The following is a 7,639-nucleotide window of genomic DNA, read 5'->3' on the forward strand; positions in this document are numbered from 1 at the left end:
TGTAAATGGCAAGACCAGAACAACGACACTCAGCAATTTGGTTGTCTTAAAAGAAATCCTCTTGAAAAATGATAACGGGCTCTCTTTTAGAAGGAATATTAGACCTTAGCTCAAAGCTAAGGGAGAGACAAGATGCCTGACTGACTCAGTTGGTTAAGGGTCTACCTTCGGCTCATGGGTCCTGGGATCCAATCCCACTTCGGGATCCTTGCTCAGCGGAGTGCCTGCTTCTCCCTCTGCCTGCTCTGCCTGCCACTCCCCCTGCTTGTATGCACTCTCTCTCTCTCTTTCTGAGAAATAAATAAATGAAAATCTAAAAAAAAAAAAAAAAAAGGAAGAGACAAAGAATGTGTCCTTCACTGAAAGTGCCCCGGGTGGCTCTTCAGCCATCAGTTCTCCTCCTAAAGAAGAGAGAACTGGTGTTAAGGAAATCTCAGGAGCCTAGAGGAGTTAATATTCCCTGGATAGGAGGAAATCAGTCACCCCATGTCCCAGAGTCTCAGCTTCTAATTTTGGAATGACAGCCCTGACAGTCCAGAATACTTTGATTGGTGTTGTTCTGGCCCCAGTCTCCAAGACCAGGGAGACACCAGGATGGAGTGTATGTGAAAGAGTGTGGTATAAAGAGTGGGAAGAGGAGGGGAAAGGGAGAGGAATGATAATGAAAAGGGAAAGAGAAGGAGGAAGAGGCAGGGAAAAAACAAAAGACACATCATTGTGAATACTGCTTCAGGCACTTCCAAGTTTATCTTTGGGGGTTTGGGACTAGCTGTAGAGTTGGAGAATTCTACAGTAAGCATGGACATAAGTAGGAATGTTGACTACGTATTTCTTCCTTTTTTTTCTTTTGTTTTTTGGGGGTTTTTGTTATTATTTTTTTATTAACATACAATGTATTATTTGCTTCAGGGGTACAGGTCTGTGAATCATCATCCTTACACAATTCACAACATTCACCATAGCACATACCCTCTCCAATGTCCATAACCTAGCCACCCTATCCCTCCTCCACGCCCTCACCCAGCAACTTTCAGTTTGTTTCCTGAGATTAAGAGTCTTTTATGGTTTGTCTCCCACCCCGGTCCCATTTTGTTTCATTTTTTCCCTCCCGACCCCCCACAACTCCCAGCCCTGCCTGTCCAGTTCTTCATATCAGAGAGATTATATGATAATTGCTTTCTCTGATTGACTTATTTTACTCAGCATAATACCCTCCAGTTCCATCCACATCATTGAAAATGGCAAGATTTCAGGTTTTTTGATGGCTGCATAGTATCCCATTGTATGTATGTATGATATATACACTCCATCTTCTTTATCCATTCATCTGTTGATGGACATCTAGCTTCTTTCCATAGTTGGGCTATAATGAATTTTGCTGCTATAAATATTCAGGTGCACATGCCCTTTGGGATCACTATATTTGTAACTTTAGGATAAATACCCAGTAGTATAATTGCTGGGTTGAAAGGCAGCTCTATTTTCAACTTTTTGAGGAACCTCCATACTGTTTTCCAGAGTGGCTGCACCAGTTTGCATTCCCACCAACAGTGTAGGGGGTTTCCCTTTCTCGACATCCTCACCAACATCTGTCATTTCCTAACTTGTTAGTTTTAGTCATTCTGACTGGTGTGAGGTGGTATCTCACTGTGGTTTTGATTTGTATTTCCCTAATGCCAAGAGCTCTCGGCTCTTCCAGGGCCAGAGATTGCAGGTATTTCTTTCTTTCTTTTTTTTTTTTTTTAAGATTTTATTTATTTATTTGACAGACAGAGACCACAAGCGGGCAGAGAGGCAGGCAGAGAGAGAGGAGAAAGCAGGCTTCCTGCTGAGCAGAGAGCCCAATGCGGGGCTCGAGCCAGGTACCTGGGATCATGACCTGAGCCACCCAGGCGCCCCCTGGGAGGTATTTCTTCTTTCTTAAAACACTGATAATTTGCACAATTTTTACTCCAGACTAAATAATCAAAATCAATTGGTTAGCTCCTAAAAACACCTCCTCACTTTCATTCATGTGGAGTGAATCTATTCCCCTTACTCCCCTGTTCCCTCTACCTACCCACCCAGTCCATCCTTCCAAATGCAGATCAGATTATACATTCTTGTTTTAGTTTTTACTAACTACCCAGCATTAAGTAATGATGCCACTCTTCCATATTCGAATCTCTAGAGTAACTATAAATTGTAAAATTCACTTTGTAATGAGTGATGTACTATTAGACATCTGTGGCATTGTTCTTGCAAAGTGTTATTAGACAGGGGTTAACATATATCCAGGGTTAGCCCCATGGTACTGGTTTATGCAGGTTAGACCAGATTAACAATTAACAACACCCTCCATTTACTCTCACAAGTATCCCATGTTGGGAAGATAAATAATATGGCCAGCCTGTTGGAATGTTAAATCCTGTGGCATTTCAGACTCCCTAAGGAGAATCTAAAAGCTCCCAGGGAGCTCTGTCACTTTCTATACCAGCCTGGCTCCTTACATGCACTGCCCAACAATATTTTTATTGTGAGCATGAATTACCCTTTTCATTTTAAAAGATGAAAATGAATAAGCCCTACAAACTTGTGAATATGTGTAATATAAGGAGGGAAATTTCAATTTAGCTTAGGTTCTCATTGTTTTCATCATGTAAGACCTAAATGTATCACATTCTGAAACTGAAGATGAGTGTTATTCTCATATTTGCATCTGGTTTTTAAAAAAATCACAATGAAGGAGAAAGTACCAGTTCAAACTCAAACAATGCTGGTCTGCACCTCTTAATAACCAAAGACTTCTTGCCCTCTAATAAGCTCAGGCTGCCTAGGTCTGCAGGTCACCTTGGGTTACTCTGAAATGTATTTATTCAATTTCATTCTTACAGGAATATAAATGGTTCTGTCAAATAAAGTGAAAATTTCAATGACAAATATTCTGAAAACAACAGTCCAGAAAATGAAATCTTATTTCTTATTGAAACATTATGTTCCTCCAGCTGACACCAAAAGTCATCTCTTTTTTCATCCCTCTTCATCTACCTCTAATGGGGAGAAACAGGAAGATGATTATATTATCTCCCACCTGTTCATCCTCCCATTTATCAATATTAAGTATGTATCATGTACAAAGTTTTGTGATCTGTGCCAGACGTAAGTGATGAAGAAAATGGCAGTTTCTGCTCTCAAGCAGCTTATAGTCTGGTATGCAAAGAAAGCATCAAATGCTTATGAAATAATTACATAACTAATGTCTACTGTTAAGCAAAAAGTTTATTTCAGCAAACTCTTGACAGAAATCTTCATTCTACTCTAGAAAATCAAAACGGACTTTCCTAACAAGAGCACTTAGACTGGAACCCAAATGATGAACAAGAAATAGGCAAGCAAAGAAAAGGAAAAATGTTGCAGACAGAGGTTGAAACTGGCATGTAAGCCTTCAGATGGGAGTGCATGTTGTGACTTTCAGAAGGGAAAAGTGTGCCAGCATTCCTGAGCATTTTGAGTGAGGTAGCAGAAAAGGGAAAGGCTCCACTAGTCTTGTCCTATGGCTCCAGGGTTGGGTTTCTTACTCTTTCCTTTGATTGGTCAGCCCAAAACAGTGACAAAGTCAAACGACAATGTCAAACAACAAGTATTTAGGGACTTTCCGTCTGCATCATGTCATTTTGGGAGACAAAGGATGAAAATTGGGCTTAGTGGAACTCTGGGCCTTGGCCATAACAATCCTTAAAAAGCCAGATATACTAAGCATCATCACTTCTAAACCCATTGCTCCATTTCTAAGCATTCCTCTCAGTCTGAATATTCAGGAATATTCTGCTTCAGGAATAATCAATATATTATATTTATTATAGTATATTAATTAGTGTATCATATTAATTATATTAGTAATTAATCAATATATTTATTATATTATATTATTATATTATATTAATTATATTTCCTGAACAGCAGCCTGGATGTGGTTGTTACTACAAAAAAAAAATGTTATGCAAATAAAGAGGAAATAGACAGTCTCTCTCCTTAAACTTGAAATGGGCAAAGGGAATACTGGGAATAGAATTCTAGTGTGGTAGGAGGCATATGGACTTTAAAGTCAGAGAGGCTCGGGTTGAAATGCTGACTCTGTCACTTACGAACCTTGTAACTCTTATACAATTGTATTAACCACTCTGAGCCTCAATACATTAATTTGAAAAGTGAAGCTAATATCCATCTGCTTCCCCGAATTGCTGGGAAGACTGAATGAAGTAATATTTTCAGATACGCTGTGTGTGTGTGTGTGTGTGTGTGTGTGTGTGTGTGTGTATGAATAGATGCATACATGCATGGGGGAGGGAGTAATCCAAGTGAGAAGGAGCAAAAAGGTAAACAGAAATTGTCCCCTACTCTTAAATTTACAGACTGATAGAGATATAGACACATAAACGAGCAGCGTAAATCACAATATAAAATGGAAATTTAACAATCCAGAAAGAGATAATGAATGTCTGAACTAAAGGAGAGGCAGAGGTGATATGAGAAAGGGGCAGAGTCAAGGAGCATCTTAGATAAATTTAAATTATGTAGACTTGAAAGTGTGATATAAAAATATTTATATATAATTTTATTTTATATAGTTTGAAATAATGTGAATTCCCTGGATGTAAAATACATTAACACATGGTTCTTTTCAAAATTATCAGGCCAAATATATTGAAGCTTTGTTTACACTCTAACCATAGGGCAGTGACACAAGCTGATCACCAGAAATGCCTGCCTTCCAAAGGTTTAGGTCTTATACAACTTTTAAGCTATACATGGCGTTCAGAAACTACATTCCTCCTAATAACTGCAAGTTGCTTTGCATTTGGGGTGGGGTAAGGGAAGTTAATAAGACTTAATAAATGAATAAGGGGCAAATGAATGATATAAGTGGGTAGAAAATACAACGGCTGGCTTTTAGTTTTCCACCTTATATGACTTGGTACCTGACAAAGCCAATTCATAAGGTCACTTCTACCTGATTCAGAAAGAAGTGAGTTCCCTACTGAGAAATGTGTAAAGGTATATTGGACAATTATATGCCAGAAATATTAATTAGGCTTGTGTCTTGTCGGGTATTGGATGAGAGGATCACTAAGGCTCCCTTCAGCCAAGAGACTTTAAGATGAGGATTTTCGCTATACGTCTGCTCAATTCATGTAATTCTCAGTATGAACATGTTTCCTTTTGAACTGACTATGTTAACTCTTCTCCTATTTGACTAACTTTTTAAAAACACTTTATTCATTAGAGAGAGAAAGAGCACACAAGCAGTGGGGGAGAGGGAGAGGCAGAGGCAAAGGAGAAGCAGGTTCCCCGCTGAGCAGGAAGCCTGACATGGGGCTCAATCCCAGGACCTGGAGATCATGACCTGAGCTGAAGGCAGCTGCTTAACCATCTGAGCCACCCAGGTCCCCATATTGTTTAGCTTTTTAGTATGTTGCAGTGTTGCTCCCATGAGGGTTATGATCTAGAGTTGGTGGTGGTAGTAGTGTAGTAAGTGACAGCAGTGGCAATAGTAATTTTGTATCATGCTTAATATGTGCCAAACACTATTCTAGGTGCTTTTCGTATATAAACCCACTCAAGGTTCTCACAGACCTTTGAGTTAGATAACAGTGTTATCCTCATCTCACAGATGAAGAAATGGAAGATCCGAAAGTATCTAACTTCCCCAGGGTCACACAGCATAGCCAGAATTCAAACCCACAAAGTCTGTCTCTGCAATCCATGCTCTTACCCACCATGCTATCCTGCTTCTCCAACAGGATGACAGTTCACAGTCTTCTAGCTCTGCAGGTGCAGCATATGACAAGGGTAGAGGTTGTCTGAGCCACTGGGGCCTGGGAAATCTTTTTCTGGGGTTGCTTTCCCTGTTATAAGTGGCCCTGGGAGTATTAAAGTGTTGTAGTTCCAGCAGGAATGGATGGGGGCAGGAAAGTCTCTGACGGACTCTGCTCTTCTCAGCCTTTCCTCGGTGTCTCTGGTCTGTGAGTTTCCTGGGGTTCAGTGTAAATAAAACTGCCCATATTTACAGCTACAATGCCACTCCAACTTCTCTCTTATCCTTAAGACCATATTGGTTTGACTACCTCAGAACTGAGAACCTGTTACCTACCATTGTTTCTTTCATTCTGAGGGACAACATAGACAGTGATTTTAAAACTACTGCGTACAATCTGCTGTGAGTGTAATGGTAATGACCAACAACTTAGAAAGGCAGGTGGGTGTAACGTTGGCTATGGGTAACAGCTATAACGTCTGTTAGACATGCGTTCGTTCTGGACACCTTTCCTGGTATAACATTCATAGAAGGTATTACTTCTATGTAATTTTGGGGGTTCCAAGTGACAGAAACACAACTCTCAATAGCTTACGGAAAATTAGAGATTAATTGTTCAAATGCTGCAGGATCATCTCAGGACTAGAAATATGGCTGGTTCTCAGGAATAAATGGAGCAAGGAATTGCTTGGGATTCATTCTCCAGCTCATATTCCCACTCCTCACTACACACCCACTATATATATCTTTCTCTTTCTTTCTTTTGTTCTCTTTTTTTCTTTATCTTTCTTTGTCCTTCTCTAGAACAAATTCTTTTGCTTCTTGGGGCATGTGGAAGGAAGCACGGTTACTCTAATATTCCCTCAGTTATTGATCTCACTGCTATAGAACAGAGAAAGAGGCAAACTTAACTTTCAGGGTCCCAAGTTCAAACCTTGGGCCAGTCAGCTGTGTCTACAGCTGTGAATAGAATCACGGCACTGGCACAGTAACACTGACGGTCACATTAAGGATGAGCAAGGGCAAGACAATTATTAGAAAATGGGGAACTGAAGAGACAGCCCCATGGGTATCTTCTACAAGAAGCCACTATGACAACATAGCTGGCAGTATCCTCCATGAGATAAATTGTGCCAAGGGACTCTGTCTCATGTAGTGTGAAAGCCATAGGCACCTTGACTTGGTAAAACTGTGCAGAGCATGTATACAGTTGGTGTCCTATAACAACAGTTAATGTTTATTACACATTTAATATCTGCCAAGAGCATTTAGGAGTCACAAACTCTCTGTAAGGTAATAATATAGTTATCTCTACTATAGAGATAAAAAAGCTCAGTTTTGGAGAAAAGAAGGAAACTGCTCAATTTATACACCTGGTAAATTGCAGTTTCAAGACTTGAATGTGGTTCTGTCTGATCTTAGACCCAGCACTCTTGCCACTAAGACACATTCTCTTTAATTCAGAAAATATGTACTGTGCACCAAGCCTGATGCCAAGTGGAAAAATTCCAAACACACATTCCAGGCAATGAAAAGGGAAAAAAAAAAGTAAACAGAACCACTATTCTTGTAAATGTAATATTTCAACTTCAATTCCCCTCAACCACCCAAAATGAAGAGCTGACACTGCTTACCTTATTAGCCTCAAATAATTCCAAATGGCATTCCAGAACAGATGTACAGCTATTCAGCAGCCTTAAGAAGAATCTAATGCCATGAATCTTTTTCACATTGAATTTCCAGGAAGGTCTTCCAAGTCCCTAAAGATCCAAGAAATAATTCTATGGCATAAACTGTCATTTACAGACAAAGGCCAAATAGCAGTGTAGTCCCTATGTGATGCCA

Source organism: Martes martes, assembly GCF_963455335.1.
Source record: "Martes martes genome assembly, chromosome: 9".
Classification (NCBI taxonomy): domain Eukaryota; kingdom Metazoa; phylum Chordata; class Mammalia; order Carnivora; family Mustelidae; genus Martes; species Martes martes.